Raw genomic sequence first — 16,781 nt, 5'->3', positions numbered from 1 at the left:
CTTGGATCAGGGATAACTGTTCTCAATTTTCAAAGAAGACAAGTGAATAAAATCTCATCCTCAGTACACCCCCATCAGCATCTTATCTAATGGCTTTACACCTCAGTAAACACCGTCATTAACAATTCATAGAATCACTAAATTCTACAGTGCAGAAAGAGCATTTCAGTCAATTTAGCCGGTGTTGACTCTCTGAAGAGCATCTCAACCAAACCTAGCTCCCCTCCCTATTTCCTTATATTTCACCTGAAGAAGGGGAATCCCTCCCTCTTATGATTTCAAATAAACCTGTTGGAGTATAACCTGACGTCCTGTGACTGCTGACCTTATCCCCGCGTTACCCATGGCTAATTCACCTAACTTACTTAATTCACTCCCTGGACACGAGAGGGCAATTTAACTTTGCCAATCAAAATAACCCTCCCTCTGAACAGCAGTGCGAATTACTGAGACAATGTTCCATCATACTGAGCAAATGCTGTATCATGTTTTAATGGTTTTATACCCTGGTAATAGCCTCATCAAAACAAATGAACCCAAATTCACTGTATCGAAACGCCACTCTGTCCTTTACAATTTAATTCGTGCTGCGGGAAATGTTTCTGCACTCATACTTGAATGTGTTTATGTTGTTTCTTCCTCAGCTTCCTGCTTCTTGTAAACACTTCAATCCGGAACAAGTCTGTCAAATGCTTTTCATTCCAACACAGTCACAAGGTGAAGTTTGCAGAAGTCACGTGTTTGGCCGTTCACTGACACTCTGCCTCCCTGAGAGTTGCAGTCCTTCCCCACCTTTATTCAGGCAGCACTGTCCTTCGTGTGATATGCCTCATCGAGAATGGAAGGACAGGTATCAATACCCGCACTTGGGAATGGAGCGACAGTTTTAAAACGTTTACATTGTCCCCAGCGGAGAATTGAGCCCTGTGACAGGCGGGGACACTAACCATTATACTACCGAGGGCAAAAGTGTCAAAGGAGGCCCTTCAACCAAATGTGGCCACACTTGTCAAAAACAACTGCCTAATGAACTGAATCCATTTCAGAATGCTTACCTCACAGCCTTATATGTTTTGGCATCAAAAGTTCACATCTGAATATTTATTCAGGTTATGAAGCTTTCTGCCGCTCTGAAAAATGTAGACAGTGTATTCCAAATTCCAACCACCCACTAGCTGATAAAGCTTTTTCGCACATCTTCTCAAACGTTTCTGTCTTTCTCCTTAAGTCTCTGGCCCCTGCTGATCGATCCCTCCATCAATGGGAAACTCGTTTATTCAACCCTGTCCGTGCCCTAACTCAATCATATCGTGTACACATCTCCTTTGCACTGCAAGAAACACTCCACTCTGTCCTGTCTTTCTTCACAACTGAAACTCTTCAACCCAAACAGTATCCCGGTAAGTATCTCCTGCAATTTTCTCAGTATGATCACATCCCTGCTATAATGTGACTTGCAAAACTGCAAACAACACTCTTGCTTGAGCCTACTGAGCATTTGTTTTAAAATTTCTGGATTTGTATGAGGGCGATTCGAGCTAAGCAGCATTTATTTCCCATTCCTAATTGCCCAGAGGGCAGTTGAGACTCAACTATATTGCTATGGGTCTGAAGTCACATGCAGCCTAGGCCATGTAAGGATAGCAAATTCCATCCCGCAATGACATCAGTGAAACAGATTTTTTTTTTCAATAATTGTCAATGGATCTATAGTAGTCATTAGATTCTTCCTTGCAGATATTTTTTTAATCCAAATTTGACAATTATGGCATGATGGGATTCAAGCCCGAGTACCCAGACTATTACCTCGGTCTCTGGATTATCAGTCCTATGAAATTATCACAAGACCAACGCAGAAAGCCATAAAAGCTGATCTTTAACAATAAAATGTATTTTCACCAAAACTGTCCTGGTGTTTTCCATGAGCCTGACACTACAATTGTCTCTGGTCAGTAAAAGCTGCTACATGGGGATTGATTTCACAACCCCGGTATCCAAATGGATCGATTTGTTTGAAGGTCCCGATGGTGGTACTGGGGCACGTTCACCCAACAACAGTGACCGCAGCTGCAGCACAGACAGAACAGAATGAATGTGAAAGAGAGTGATATATTGAGCATTGCCCCAGAGAAATGGGAGGAGGGACGGAAAGGAGGTTTAATGATCGTGGGAAGGAGAGAAATCTCCGACAACGGGTATGTTTGAATCCTGATCTATGAAACGCAGAGATGTAAGAGAGCGGAATTTGAAGGTAAAACAATTAATATCTTAGCATGTGTCACAAAAAGGACAACGGAGAGAACACTTAGTGCCGTGATTTGGTTTCAAATCGAGGTTGCTGTGGTCACAATGCAAAATACCGACAACCACGATCACAGTAACCACAGAACAGGATGCTTGCAAGCAGCAATAAGTATACTAGCAGAGGAAATGTTCGGAAGAACAGCAAATGTACAGTATCAGTACTCAGCGAACAGTGACAGACATGTGGGAACTGAGAATGAGCTGAATCTTTCAGTTCGATGTCCTCAGAGGTTGTAGAGATCCCTTGAATGAGAATGTTGAAAACTGAGATTGATCGATTTCGACAAAACATCAAAGACTCGGGAGACAGTACAGGATATTGCTGAAATGTTTGCTTCAATAGCATTTTAGCTTAACATCGGCACAGCCGCCCAGATCCAACTGGAAATGGGGATGGGAATGAGTGCGCAGAGTTACTCTCTGGCTCCAGTGATGCAATAGGTGAGCGCCTTGTCCTTCTGTGATGGTACAGAGACGCAAGAAATTCCTCGGTTAAGTGTGCTCCTGCTCAAGGGAATTTTTGTCCCCGTTCATACTACCATAGCGATTTCCGGTGCATCTTTCTAAGACAGCTGAGTGGCACAAGTGGAGCGTGTTGAGCCCTTAACTTTGCAGTGGTGGGTTTAAAAGATGATTTTGCTATTTGGATCTGTGTTTCCGACACTGGCGGTGGCAGTTACATTTGCTCGCATCTGCTCAGTATCAGTTTCTTCCACACAGTCAAGGCTTCAACCTGGAGAAGGTGGTGTTGGGGTGATATTTTAAACTAGTCATCCTTGGCGACTGGAACACGGAAAAGGTGATGTTTACGTTCGACGAATGAAACCTGAAATGCAAGCCTGACCTCAGGAACAGAGATCATGATTTAAATTTCCTGCAATCTCATTCATTCATGTCCCTTATGCAGTGGATTCAACCATCTTCACCCAGTCCGGCCTACGAGAGACTCCAGGACCAAAAAAAAAAAACATGAGCTGACCCTTAATTCAGGAATCCCCATCATGTGGGGAAGCAGGCTTGTCGGCCGTTCCAGTTCACAGGGTACATCGGAAGCGCATCCCACCAGACCCCAGGGTATTCCCTACCCCATAAGCCTGCATTTCCCATTGTTGATCCCTGTAACAGGCACACCTTTGGTCAGAGGGAGAAATAAAAACGCAAACACACAGAGAATGTGCAGACTGCCCACAGACAGACACCCGAGGCTGGGATCGCACCCAGGTTTGTGGTGTAGCCAGACAGCAACGAACGAGGGGCGAAAAATAAGTGTTGTCCTGACCAGTGATACTCACACCCTGTGGGTGAATAAGGAAGAATGAAAACACATTAACAACATGGAAAACGGGATTTGTACCTGTGTGGACACAATGTGAAAGGATCGTTCACCCTGTGTAGAAAAAAGGACACTGATACCGCAGAGAAAGCAGGGCAATGTGGGAACTGCTGGAAGGGATTCAATTAACCACAGAAATGGAAACTCATTTAATCAGTAACACTGGGGAGAGGCCGTTCACCAGTCCCGTGTGTGGGAAGGGATGACTGATCAAAACAACCTCCCAGCCTCCAGCAGGATTACATATCCCATCAGGTGTTCGATTATGCTGTCAGTGCTGCTGTTAATCCCAACCAGATATTTGCTCCATAGCGTCAATCATAGAGTCATACAGCATGAAGGCATACAGGCCCGTCAGTGCAACCAATCCATGCTGAACATACTGCCAAACTAATCTACTCCCATCTGCCTCCTCCTGTACCCGTTGAGTGGTTATAATGCCCTTGTAGTTTTATTACTGTGTTGTTAATCCAAAAAACCAGGTAATATTTTGAGGACAAAGAGTTAAGGTCCTGGCATGACAGATGGTGGAGTTTGAATTCAATAGGCACCTGGAATTGAAGAATCTCGTGATGACCTAAATCAGTTGTATGGAAAATCCCATCTGATTCACTCATGCCAGTTCGGGAAGCAAATTGACATATTCAGCTGCTCTTTCCCACAGGAGACTCCAGATGGATAATACCGCGGTTGACTCTAAAATGTCCTCTGGGAAATAACTGATGTACTAGGCATGAATAAATTTATTTTAAAAATCCCACTTTCCCATTCATATTTGGAATCAATTGTCCATTAAATGTTGCAAACACACCCTCATCCATCACTTCCTCAGCAAGTTAATTGCACACGTAAAACACCTTCCTTAAAAAAAGCCTCACATGACTTTTTTTAAAAAAAACTCTGTCTTTTCATCTTAAACATATGCCCTCTCACCTTGAAATCCCCATCCTGAGAAAAGGCAGCTATCGTTAACTCTAACTTGCCTCTCAATAATTCACAAACTTCTGTCAGGTTGCTGTGGTTCTGTTCGCCGAGCTGGAAATTCTTGTTGCAAACGTTTCGTGCCCTGTCTAGGTGACATCCTCAGTGCTTCGGAGCCTCCTGTGAAGCGCTTATGTGGTGTTTCCTCCAGCATTTATAGTGGCCTGTCCCTGCCGCTTCCGGTTGTCAGTTTCAGTTGTCCGCTGTAGTGGCCGGTATATTGGGTCCAGGTCGATGTGTTTGTTGATGGAGTTTGTGGATGAGTGCCATGCTTCTAGGAATTTCCCTGGCTGTTCTTTGTTTGGCTTGCCCTATAATGGTAGTGTTATCCCAGTCGAATTCATGTTGCTTGTCGTCTGCGTGTGTGGCTACTAAGGATAGCTGGTCGTGGCGTTTCGTGGCTCTTTGATGTTCATGTATGCGGATTGTTAGCTGTCTTCCTGTTTGTCCTATATAGTGTTTTGTGCAGTCCTTGCATGGGATTTTGTACACTACATCAGTTTTGCTCATGCTGGGTATCGGGTCCTTCGTTCTGGTGAATTGTTGTCTGAGGGTGGCTGTTGGTTTGTGTGCTGTTATAAGTCCTAGTGGTCGCAGTAGTCTGGCTGTCAGTTCTGAAATGCTCTTGATGTATGGTAGTGTGGCTCGTCCTTTGGGTTGCGGCATGTCCTCGTTCCGTTGTCTTTCTCTTAGGCATCTGTTGATGAAATTGCGCGGGTATCCGTTTTTGGCGAATACCTTGTACATGTGTTCCTCTTCCACTTTTTGCAGTTCTGGTGTGCTGCAGTGTGCCGGACTGACAACCGGAAGCGGCAGGGACAGGCCACTATAAATGCCGGAGGAAACGCCACAGAAGCGCTTCACAGGGGGCTCCCAAGCACTGAGGATGTCACCTAGACAGGGGACGAAATGTCTGCAACAAAAATTTCCAGCTCGGCGAACAGAACCACAACAACAAGCACCCGAGCTACAAATCTTCTCCCAAATTCTGTTGGTCGCCGTTCAAACCCATAACCTAGAGTGAAAACAGTCTCAACTAGGAGACAGTGAGAACTGCAGATGAGAGATCAGAATCCACAGTGTTGTGCTGGGATGCACAACAGGTCATGCAGCATTTGAGGAGCGGGAGAATCGACATTTCGGGGAAGAGCCTGATGAAGAACACTTGCTCAAAAAAATTATTCTCCTGCTCCTGGGATATTGCCTTACCTGTTGTGGTTTTCCAGCACCCTGATCTCGAAGCTGAAAATAGTCTCAGCCTATCCAGCCTTTCATTGTAACTCAAACCTTCCACACACAGCAACATGCGTGCATACTTTTTTGAACCTGCTCCAGCTGAAAAATATCATTCCTACAACTGGGCGACCGGAACTGGACATAATACTGCAGAAGAGGCCTCATCAATGTCCTGCAAAGCTTCAACATAACGTCCCGACTCCAATACACGAAGGACTGAACAATGAAGGGAAGTATGTTAAATGCCTTTCAACCACCTTATCTGTAGGTGATGAAAACTACAAGGAATTATGCACCTTCACCCCTAGCTTCTGTGTTCTCCAACACTACGCAACTTGTTGTTGTACCAAAATGCAATACCTTCCATTTATCCAGATTGAACTCCATGTTACATTTTTCAGTCCAACGACTCATTGGATGAAGATCCTTTTGAAACTTAGATAACCTTCCTCACTGTCTACAATTCTGGCGTCGCCTGCAAACCGACAAAGCATGCCTGCAGTGAGTTCCACTGTTTTCTCATATAGATCAATGATTCATATTCACTTGTAGTGGCCGTGATTTAGCGGTGTGCGGATCATACAGCAGTTAGTCATGCAATTAACAATGAGGAAGAAAGCCACAGACTGCAGGGAGATATTAAACAATTGGAAATGAAAATGGTGAAGGAAATTCATTCCAGGCAAGTTGGTGATAGTGAAGCAAGTTCAAACTTCAAACCAGCCGCCCTCACTCCAATTGTGGCACTCAGCTCTCTCAGCAAGCTGCACTGTAGATTGCTATAAACGGGAAAATAATTTCCCTTCTGCCCCGCCTTTGGCCAGGAGCACTCCCAACCTCGGAATTACTTGCGCCTCTAAACCGTCATAGAAATGCCGTGCATTCACTGGTTGTGTCACTGGAGTCCTCGAGTATCTCTGCGACCTCATTCCCATCCCGACTTCCAGTTGGATCTTCGCGACTGCGCCACTCAATTCCTCAGATTCTGGGGCTAGGAATTGGGACTATGTGGCAGCAGTGGTTACTGCCTTGTGTGTGTGTGTCGGGGGGAACCTGGTAAAGTAGCCGATGTTAAACTGCATTACTATTGAAGCATACATTTCAACAACACCTGCACTGTCCCCGGAGTTTTTGATGTTTTCGAGAAATCTATTTACCTCAGCCTACAGCATATAAATAATGGAATCACCACAGCCACTGGGGGAACCGATATTAAACGGTCAGCCCATTCTGAGTTCCCAGGTATCTGCCACTGTTCGCTCATCACTGATATTGTGCATTTGGTACGCTGCCTAACATTTCCTATGATACAGTACTTATTGCGCCCTGTCAGAGTGCGCGTCTGTGGGACGCCGTGATCGTATAGTGGTTAGTACTCTGCGTTGTGGCCGCAGCAACCTCGGTTCGAATCCGAGTCACGGCACTAATTGCTCTATCTGCCCCAGTTTTTGTGAAACACAAAGGAATCAGTTGCTTTAACATGGTAATTTTCTCCAAGGTGATGATCTTTTCCCTTCAAATTCTGCTTGCTCACATCTCTGTGTTTCATATGTCAGAATTCAAATCCAATCGTTCTCAGACATTTCTGTCCCTCCTTCGATCACTAACTAAACGTTCCGTACCACACCCCCATTTCATTAATTTAGCGATGCCGGTGTTGGACTATGGTGTACAAAGTTAAAAAATCACACAACACTGCCTTGTATGTTAAGTATGTTAAGTATGGAAGTATGTTAAATGCCTTTGAACCATCTTGTCTGTAGGTGATGCAAACTACAAGGAATTATGCACCTGCACCCCTAGCTTCTGTGTTCTCCAACACTACGCAAAGCCCTACTCTTGTTGTTGTACCAAAATGCAATACCTTCCATTTATCCAGATTGAACTCCATGTTACATTTTTCAGTCCAACGACTCATTGGATGAAGATCCTTTTGAAACTTAGATAATCTTCCTCACTGTCTACAATTCTGGCGTCGCCTGCAAACCGACAAAGCATGCCTGCAGTGAGTTCCACTGTTTTCTCATATAGATCAATGATTCATATTTACTTGTAGTGGCCGTGATTTAGCGGTGTGCGGATCATACAACAGTTAGTCATGTAATTAACAATGAGGAAGAAAGCCGCAGACTGCAGGGAGATTTTGGAAATGAAAATGGTAAAAGCAATTCATTCCAGGCAAGTTGGTGATAGTGAAGCAAGTTCAAACTTCAAACCAGCCGCCCATGCTCCAGTTGTGGCACTCAGCTCTCTCAGCAAGCTGCACTGTAGATTGCTATTAACGGGAAAAAAAATTCCCGCCTTTGGCCAGGAGCACTCCCAACCTCGGAATTACTTGTGCCTCTAAACCGTCATAGAAATACCCTGCATTCACCGGTTGTGTCACTGGAGTCCTCGAGTATCTCTGCGACCTCATTCCCATCCCGACTTCCAGTTGGATCTTCGCGACTGCGCCACTCAATTCCTCAGATTCTGGGGCTAGGAATTGGGACTATCAGGCAGCAGTGGTTACTGCCTTGTGTGTGTGTGTCGGGGGGAACCTGGTAAAGTAGCCGATGTTAAACTGCATTACTATTGAAGCATACATTTCAACAACACCTGCACTGTCCCCGGAGTTTTTGATGTTTTCGAGAAATCTATTTATCTCAGCCTACAGCATATAAATAATGGAATCACCACAGCCACTGGGGGAACCGATATTAAACGGTCAGCCCATTCTGAGTTCCCAGGTATCTGCCACTGTTCGCTCATCACTGATATTGTGCATTTGGTGCGCTGCCTAACATTTCCTATGATACTGTACTTATTGCGCACTGTCAGAGTGCGTGTTTGTGGGACGCCGTGATCGTATAGTGGTTAGTACTCTGCGTTGTGGCCGCAGCAACCTCGGTTCGAATCCGAGTCACGGCACTAATTGCTCTATCTGCCCCAGTTTTTGTGAAACACAAAGGAATCAGTTGCTTTAACATGGTAATTTTCTCCAAGGTGATGATCTTTTCCCTTCAAATTCTGCTCGCTTACATCTCTGTGTTTCATATGTCAGAATTCAAATCCACCCATTCTCAGAGATTTCTCTCCCTCCTTCGATCACTAACCGAACTTTCCGTCCCACACCCCCATTTCATTAATTTCGAGATGCCAGTGTTCGACTATGGTGTACAAAGTTAAAAATCACACAACACCAGGTTAGAGTGTAACAGGTTTAACTGGGCACTAGTTTTGGGAGCGCTGCTCTTTCATCATGTGGTTGTGGAGTCATTTCCTATTTCATTAAGGCACTGCAGAATCTAACACTGACTCTCACATTGATACTCTTCACTCCGTGCTGCTGCGTCACTGTTGCTGGCTGAATGTGCCCCAACCCCACCATAGGGACCTGCAGACCAGTTGCTTCTTTTGGTTACCACTGTTGTGAGGCCAATCCTCAGGTAGCAGCTTTTACTGATATGGACTTGCGATTATTGGGAGTCAAGCTCAGGAAAATGACACAGGACAATATCGAGGAAAAGTGACTTCATTGAGAAAGATTAGTTTCACAGGTTTTCTGCAATGGCTGAGCACTATTACCACTGGACTGTTAATTTAGACAATAAGCAAACGAACCAGGGACCCGGGTTTGACTCCAACCATGCCAGGTGTTAGAATTGAGATTCAATAAATATCTGGAATTACGAATCTAATAACACCTACAATCCATGGTCAATTGTTGAAAAAACAAAACCATCGGGTTCACTGACGTCCTTTGAGGAAGGAACCTGCCGTTCTTACCTGGTCGGGCCTCAATGTGTCTCCAGACTCACTGCAATACAGTTGAGTGTCAACTGCCCGCTGTGCAATTAGGGATCGCAATCAATACTACCGAGCCAGCGACGCCCTCATACTGTAACAGAATAGAAAAAAAAAGTGAATTCGGCTCTAGCTAGATTACTGTGTGCAGTTCTGCAATTCACAGTATAGCAATGGTGTGATTGCACTGGGAACGTTGCAGGAGAGATTCAATGGGATATTGTCTGGGCTGAAGAGTTTCAGTTATGAGGAGAGATTGGACAGACTGGGGTTGTTTGTCGCTCAGCAGAGGAGATTGGAGAAGACATGACTGAGATGTACAAAATAATGAGGGATATGGATAAGATAGACTGAAAAAAGCGTTTGTTATTGATGGGGGGATCGAACACTGGGGCCAAGAGATTTCGGGAAAAGGCAGAAAGTTTTGAGTAGATGTGCGGAAAGGGTCAGAGAGGTGGAAACCCTTCCAACCTGAAAAAATTGAGATGTTAATTTGTGATGCCAAAACATATAAACAATGAAAAACTTGATTCAGGTCGTTAAGCAGTTGTGTTGGACAAGTGCAGCCACAACAGGCTGAAGGGCTTCCTTCGATGTTTTTGTCCTCCACAGTATCGTGGTTAGTGTCCCCTCCTGTCACAGGGCTCAATTCTCCGCTGGGGGCATCGTGAAAGTTTTAAACCTGTAGCTCTGTTCCCCAGTGAAGGTTATTAATGCTTGGCCTTCCATTCTCGATTGGATATGTCACAGGAAGGACAGTGCTGTCTGAGTCAGCTGGGGAAGGACTGCAGCTCCTGGGGCAGATAGCGTCAGTGAAAGTGCAAGCACATAATTCTGCAAACTGCACATTGTGTTTGTGTTGCAATGAAAACCATTATATAGAGTTGTTCCTGACTGATGTGTTTACTTAAAGCAGGAATCTGAGTAAGAAAAAAGAGTAAACTCACTCAGATCCGAGTGCAGAAACATTTCCGGCAGCACTAATGAGGGTGTACAGCGTAGAACCGCGTTTGAATGCATTGAATTCGGGTTGACGGGGGAAGCTTGCTTTCACTAGGCGGAGTTACCAGTGTGTAAAGCCATTACACATGATACAGATAGTGTTCAATGTGATGGCACATTTGCTCAGTGGGTCGCACTGCTGTTAAGTCTATAGGTTAGGTGGATTGGCAATGCTAAATTGCGCTGATGTGTCCAGGGAGTGATTTCAGTAAGTTAAGTGAATTAGCCATGGGGTAACGCAGTGATAAGGTCAGCAGTCACACGATGCCAGGTTTTATTGCAGCAGGTTTATTTAAAATCACAAGCCAAAGGCCTGCGGTGATAGAGAGGGGAGCTAGGTCTGGTTGAGATGCTGTTCAGGGTGTCCCTACAGACTCGATTGGCTGAATTGTACTTTCTGCCTTGTAGAGAATCTGTGATTCTATCAGAGAGGACACTGCCAGCTTTTATTGGGGAGCTAAGGCATTAGAGATGATGCTGACGGCGTTTAGTGGGGATGGCATTTTAGTTATTTGTGTTTTGGAAAACTTGAAACTGAGCCAAGGAAAACCGAATGGAAGTTTTCCAGGGTATGTGAGGTTTGGAGAGAGTAAATAGGTGGTAAATTCACTATTTCAAGTTCGTATATTTCTGAACGTCAGGCTTTCAAAACCATTGGGCGGCACGGTGGCCCAGTGGTTAGCACTGCTGCCTCACAGCGCCTGTAGACCCGGGTTCAATTCCCGACTCAAGCGACTGACTGTGTGGAGTTTGCACATTCTCCCCGTGTCTGCGTGGGTTTCCTCTGGGTGCTCCGGTTTCCTCCCACAGTCGCAAAGATGTGCGGGTTAGGTGAATTGGCCATGCTAAATTGCCCGTAGTGTTAGGTTAAAGGGGTAAAGTAGGGGTATGGGTGGGTTGCGCTTCGGCGGGTCGGTGTGGACTTGTTGGGCCGAAGGGCCTGTTTCCACACTGTAAGTAATCTAATCTAATCATCGATGTAGGACAAAGAAATGATGGGAGCAGAATTTCTGTCACTCAGAGAATCCGTTTCCAAAATATTTGGAAAGGCACATTTAGAGACACACAAGCAGTGAGTTTTTCCAGGAGAGAGACAACCTGTGGCTGGCCAAAAGTGTAAAAGTGGGATGTGGGGGTGGAAGGTGCGAGGGAACAATGTCTAATTTGGACGACTTCAGATATAAAGAAATATCGCAAACATATGCAGCTGAGATTCAGCAAAAAAAAACCTCAGAGTTTTGAAAGATTTCTATTAATATTTCACATGAAGCATTACAAATGGAACTGAGCAGATTTTGTATATTGTCAAGGAAAGAAATTCCATAATGAATAGGAAGTGACCCGTCTCTTAGAGATCGATTTCGTGCTTTAATCCCATGGTTTAAAGGTGGGACGACAATCGCCATGATGTTGGGTTCATTTGATACCCACTGAAATCTGCAAACGTAACTGAGCATCAAAACTGGCATCTTGTTTTGTCATTTAACCTTCTGTTTTCTCATCAGTATTTTCTTTAAGCTGGAATGAATTCGGAGCAAAATTCAATACAACATTAAACATTTCAATCATGTAAATGCAATTCACTTCCGATCATTGCAATGAACAAAGTGAAGTTGCAGCAAAATTAATAAAATGAAACGAACAACACCGCATTTCCGGGAATTTTACCCACTTGAGGTTCATCCATTTGAGAAAGTCCATCGATCTAAAACATCACCTTCACTTCTCTCTCCGTATATACTTCTTCAAGTGAGAGAGAAACTGTCTGAAGAAATTATGCGTCAAGACTAAATGTATGAATGTGACGGGAATTACATGTTTGCTGGTTCATTCTGAGACAGTACCGACTCGGAATAAATCAAGGACAGGGTATTCTTTCCAGGACGAGGTCAATTCTTTGGATTTTGCTGATATTATTATTCCGCTGAAAGAAGAAACATAATGGTGTGAATTCGATTCTGCTCAGGGAATTTCTTCTCCCCGAGGTGCACCATATGTAATCTTGATGTGGTTATATGTGAGCCCCTTTTCCATGGACTTAAGTGGCCCAGAGTTTAACGCGTCAGGTTGCTCTTTCATTGTGCATGTGTGGATTTGAATCCTACTCTGGCTGTTACTTCTATCAAACGCAGCTGTGGTTTCCCTTTGTACCTCGCATCTTTAGGATACACTGGATGGAGAATCTTGCTCTTGTCCTTCATTGCATTGGAGATTTGTGATAAATTGATACCTCATCAAAGTCGAAATAAAGCAATTTGATTCTGTTGTAAGTTGAATTGGGATAATGAAAAGGAGTGCAAACGTTTCTTTCCTCCTTTCGTTCCATCTTGACTTTCTATGAATTTACTTCGAATGAAAGTGAAACAAATAAGGAGAGATTGGGTGCAATAGTTTATCCAGTGGGATTGTGAATTTTAATGTAACATTCCACACAACTTTCTGATCAGTATTTCAAACAGTCAATTGGAATTGGAACCACAGAAAACTTTTCCAATGAAACGAAACTTTCATTCTTTCACAACCTTTTGCTGTGTGAATCATACCGAGATCCATCATCCAGCATGACGCCAAGTTGGCAACAATATTAGATCCACCAATTTTCTTTAGCAAACACAACTTCTGCACATACCCATCTGCGGTGTGCCCAGTGCCCTTTGCTGTCTCCAGGCCACAGCACATTTCTTGTTCATGAGCTTATGAGCCTAGTTCCTAATCGTCTGATCAGTTTGGAAACATTTTCTATCACTTCATCCCATCCCCTCAGAATTCTAAATTTATCAATAAAGTAAGGAGTTAGAGCAAATGATGTAAGATTGGAAGTAGGCCATTCAGCCCATCGAGTCAACTCCACCATTCAATGAACTCATGGCTGATCTGATAATCCTCAACTCCATTCTCCTGCATTACCTCGACAAAGCTTCATCGTCTTTCTCGTTAAATATCTGTCTGGCACAGTTTGAAAATACACAGCAACTCAGCCTCAACAACAGTTTTGGTAAGGAGTTCCACGGATTCACTGGCCCCTGAGCAAAGAAATTACTCCCCATTTCTGAATTAAATTGGCAATACCTAATTCTGAGTTTATGTCCTCTGGTGCTCCCCTCATACCAGAGTAAACCACCTGCCAGTAACTACCCTGTCAAGTTCCCATGAATATTGAACGTGTATAAATGTTATTACGTGATTATAGAGCTGCACTCAGCGTCCTTTGTTTCAAGGAGAATAATCCCAGCCTAACCAATCATCCCACGAAGCTCCATTTTCTCCTGTGTTGACAACATGTTCATTAATCTCTACTGTCCCCTGCAGCGTCCTTACATATTATTACGGCACGTGGAGACATTTATGCAAAGAAACCATTGAAATTTCAAGCACAGACGGGAATTGAAACTTGAAATCAGACAGCGACTGGAATCAGATTGGTCCACACAAGGACGAAATAGAATAATGATAACTCTGACAAATGAGGATCTAATCATATCCCACTGACATTCAATGGCTTTACTGTAACCAAATTATCCAGTGTAATAGTCCACAGAGCTAGTATTTAGAAAAATAAACAGATAGAAACTGGCTATATAAACAATTGGACAACAAAAACATGTCCTTTGGTAGAGATTTTTTGATTATAAACTCAGCTTGTGTCTCCGTGAATCTTAAATCGTTTGCAAGGCACAAATGAGACGTGAAACATAACTCTCTCCATTTACCTCGATAGGTGTAACTTCAGTAACACTTAAGGAACTGGACACGGTCCACGACAATGCAGTCACTTGATTGTACCCTCGTCAATACCTGCAATATTCATTCTCTTCACCGCTTAGGCACAATTGCAACAGGGTGCACCAACTACAGGATGCACTGGAGTAAGTCATGTGGGCATATTTGACAGAACCTTCAAAGCTCAATAGCTGTACTGACCAAAAGGACAAGATTGGAGGTTGCAACGAAACACCACCATTTTCAAGTTCCCCTCCAAGGCCCACAGCACTCTGATCTGGAAAGGAATCAGTGATAAACTCATTGGTGAAACAGTATTGATGGGCAAAGTTGCATACTTTTGCTTTCCATGTTTTATCTTACAATTAAAAAAAAAATTGTTTATGTGGTGACTTGACTTGTGCTCAGTCCTTTAGCTGTTCCCTAAACTGGTAGCTGCTAAAGTTGTCAACAATAGAAAATATCCGAAAACGCTCCCAATCAACTGATTCCCCTCAAGATTGAGTGGTGTTGGAGAAGCACAGCAGGTCCGGCAGCATCTGATGAGCACGAATAATGAACATTTCAGGCAAAAGCCCTTCATCAGGAATGGGACTGGGAGCATATTGGTTGGAGATATAAATGGGAGTGGGGCGGGGCTGGGGAGAAGGTAGCTACGAGTGCAGTAAGTGGATAGAGGTGGAGGGTGAACATGATATTTCAGGGAAGAAGATGTAGTGAAAAGGTGGGAATGAAGATGCACAGGTGTGACAGGTCAGGAGGACGGTGATGAGCTGGAAGTTGGGAATTGGGGTAAGGTAGGGGGAGGGGAAATGAGGAAACTGGTGAAGTCCCAATTGATGCCCTGGAGGAGGCCCAAGATCTGCATGTGCTCGGGGGAGTGGGAGGGGGAGTTGAAATGTTTGGCCATGAGGGCACTGGGATTGATTCTTGTGGGTGTCCTGGCGATATTCTCTGAAGTGCTCTATGAGAAGACATCCGGTCTCTCCAATTTAGAGTAGACCGCATCGGGAGCAACGGACACAAGAAATGACATGTGTGGAAGTGCAGGTGAAACTTCGATGGATGTGTAAGCCTCCATTGGAGCCTTGGACAGAGATGAAAGGGTAGATGTGGGCGCAGGTTTTGCAATTCCTGCGGTGGCAGAGGAAGGTGCCGGGAGGGAAGGGTTGGACATTGGAGGGCGTGGACTTGACTCGGTAGTCACAGAGCGAATGGTCTTGGTGGAAAGTGGATAGGGCTGGGGAGGAGAACCTATCCCTGGTGATGGGATCCGTTTTGAGTTGGCGAAACTGTCAGCGGGTGATGTGATTTATGCAGAGGTTAGTGGGATAGAAGATGAGGACCTGGGGGTTCTGTCTTGTTGTGGTTGGAGGTTTGGGGTTCATGGGTGGAGTACGGAACATGGATGAGGTGCGTTGGAGGGCATCTTCAACCACATAGATTGGGAAGTTCCGGTCTTTAAAGAAAGAGGCCATCTGGTATGTTCTGTGGTGGAACTTGTCCTTTGGGAGCAGAGGGTAAAAACAATGATTGCAGATGCTGGAAAGTAGAGTTTAGATTAGAGCGGTGCTGGAAAAGCACAACAGTTCAAGCAGAATCCGAGGAGCAGAAAAATCGAAGTTTCGGGCAAACGCCCTTCATCAGGAATACAGGCAGAGAACCTGAAGGGTGGAGAGATAAATGAGAGTAGGGTGGCGGTGGAGAGAAAGTAGCATAGAGTACAGAACACACCAGATGGTCTCCTTCTTTAGAGACCGCAATTTCCCTTCGCACGTGGTTAAAGATGCCCTCCAATGCATCTTGTCCACATCCTGAACCTCCGCCCTCAGACCCAACCCCTCCAACAATAACAAGGACAGAACCGCCATGGTGCTCACCTTCCACCCTACCAACCTTCGCAGAAAAAAAATCATCCGCCGACATTTCCACCACATCCAAACGGACCCCACCACCAGGGATATATTTCCCTCCCTATCCCATTTCACCTTCTACAAAGACCGTTCCCTCCGTGACTATCTGGTCAGGTCCACGCCCCCCAACAACCCATCCTCCCGTCCTGGCACCTTCCCCTGCCACCGCAATAATTGCAAAATCTGCGTCCACACCTTCTCCCTCGCCTCCATCCATGGCCCCAAAGGAGCCTAACACAGGCATCAAAGTTTTACCTGCACATCCACCAATATAATTTATTGTATCCGTTGCTCCCGATGCGGTCTACTCTACATTAGGGAGACAGGACGCCTCCTAGCAGAGCGCTTTATGGAACATCTCTGGGCCACACGCACTAAGCAACCACACTGACCAGTGGCCCAACATTTCAACTCCCCTTCTAACTGAGCTGAGGGCATGGAGCTCCTCGGCTTCCTACACCGCCACTCCCTCATAACCGACGCCTGGAGGAAGAACACCTCATCTT

General features: G+C 44.8%; 2 non-coding genes across 2 annotated transcripts; both read left to right on the top strand.

The window, feature by feature from the left end:
- The first annotated feature begins 7,205 nt into the window (after nt 1-7,205).
- On the top strand, nt 7,206-7,277 carry trnah-gug (transfer RNA histidin (anticodon GUG)). Its single transcript has one exon. It is a non-coding gene; the product is annotated as a tRNA-His (tRNA).
- Nucleotides 7,278-8,692: 1,415 nt separating this feature from the next.
- On the top strand, nt 8,693-8,764 carry trnah-gug (transfer RNA histidin (anticodon GUG)). Its single transcript has one exon. It is a non-coding gene; the product is annotated as a tRNA-His (tRNA).
- The last annotated feature ends 8,017 nt before the right edge of the window (nt 8,765-16,781 follow it).

The sequence above is a fragment of the Chiloscyllium plagiosum genome, unplaced genomic scaffold, assembly GCF_037043375.1.
Source record: "Chiloscyllium plagiosum isolate Xiang-an unplaced genomic scaffold, Cpla_swu_hap1 HiC_scaffold_51, whole genome shotgun sequence".
Lineage (NCBI taxonomy): Eukaryota > Metazoa > Chordata > Chondrichthyes > Orectolobiformes > Hemiscylliidae > Chiloscyllium > Chiloscyllium plagiosum.
This window is presented reverse-complemented; position numbering and strand designations above follow the sequence as displayed.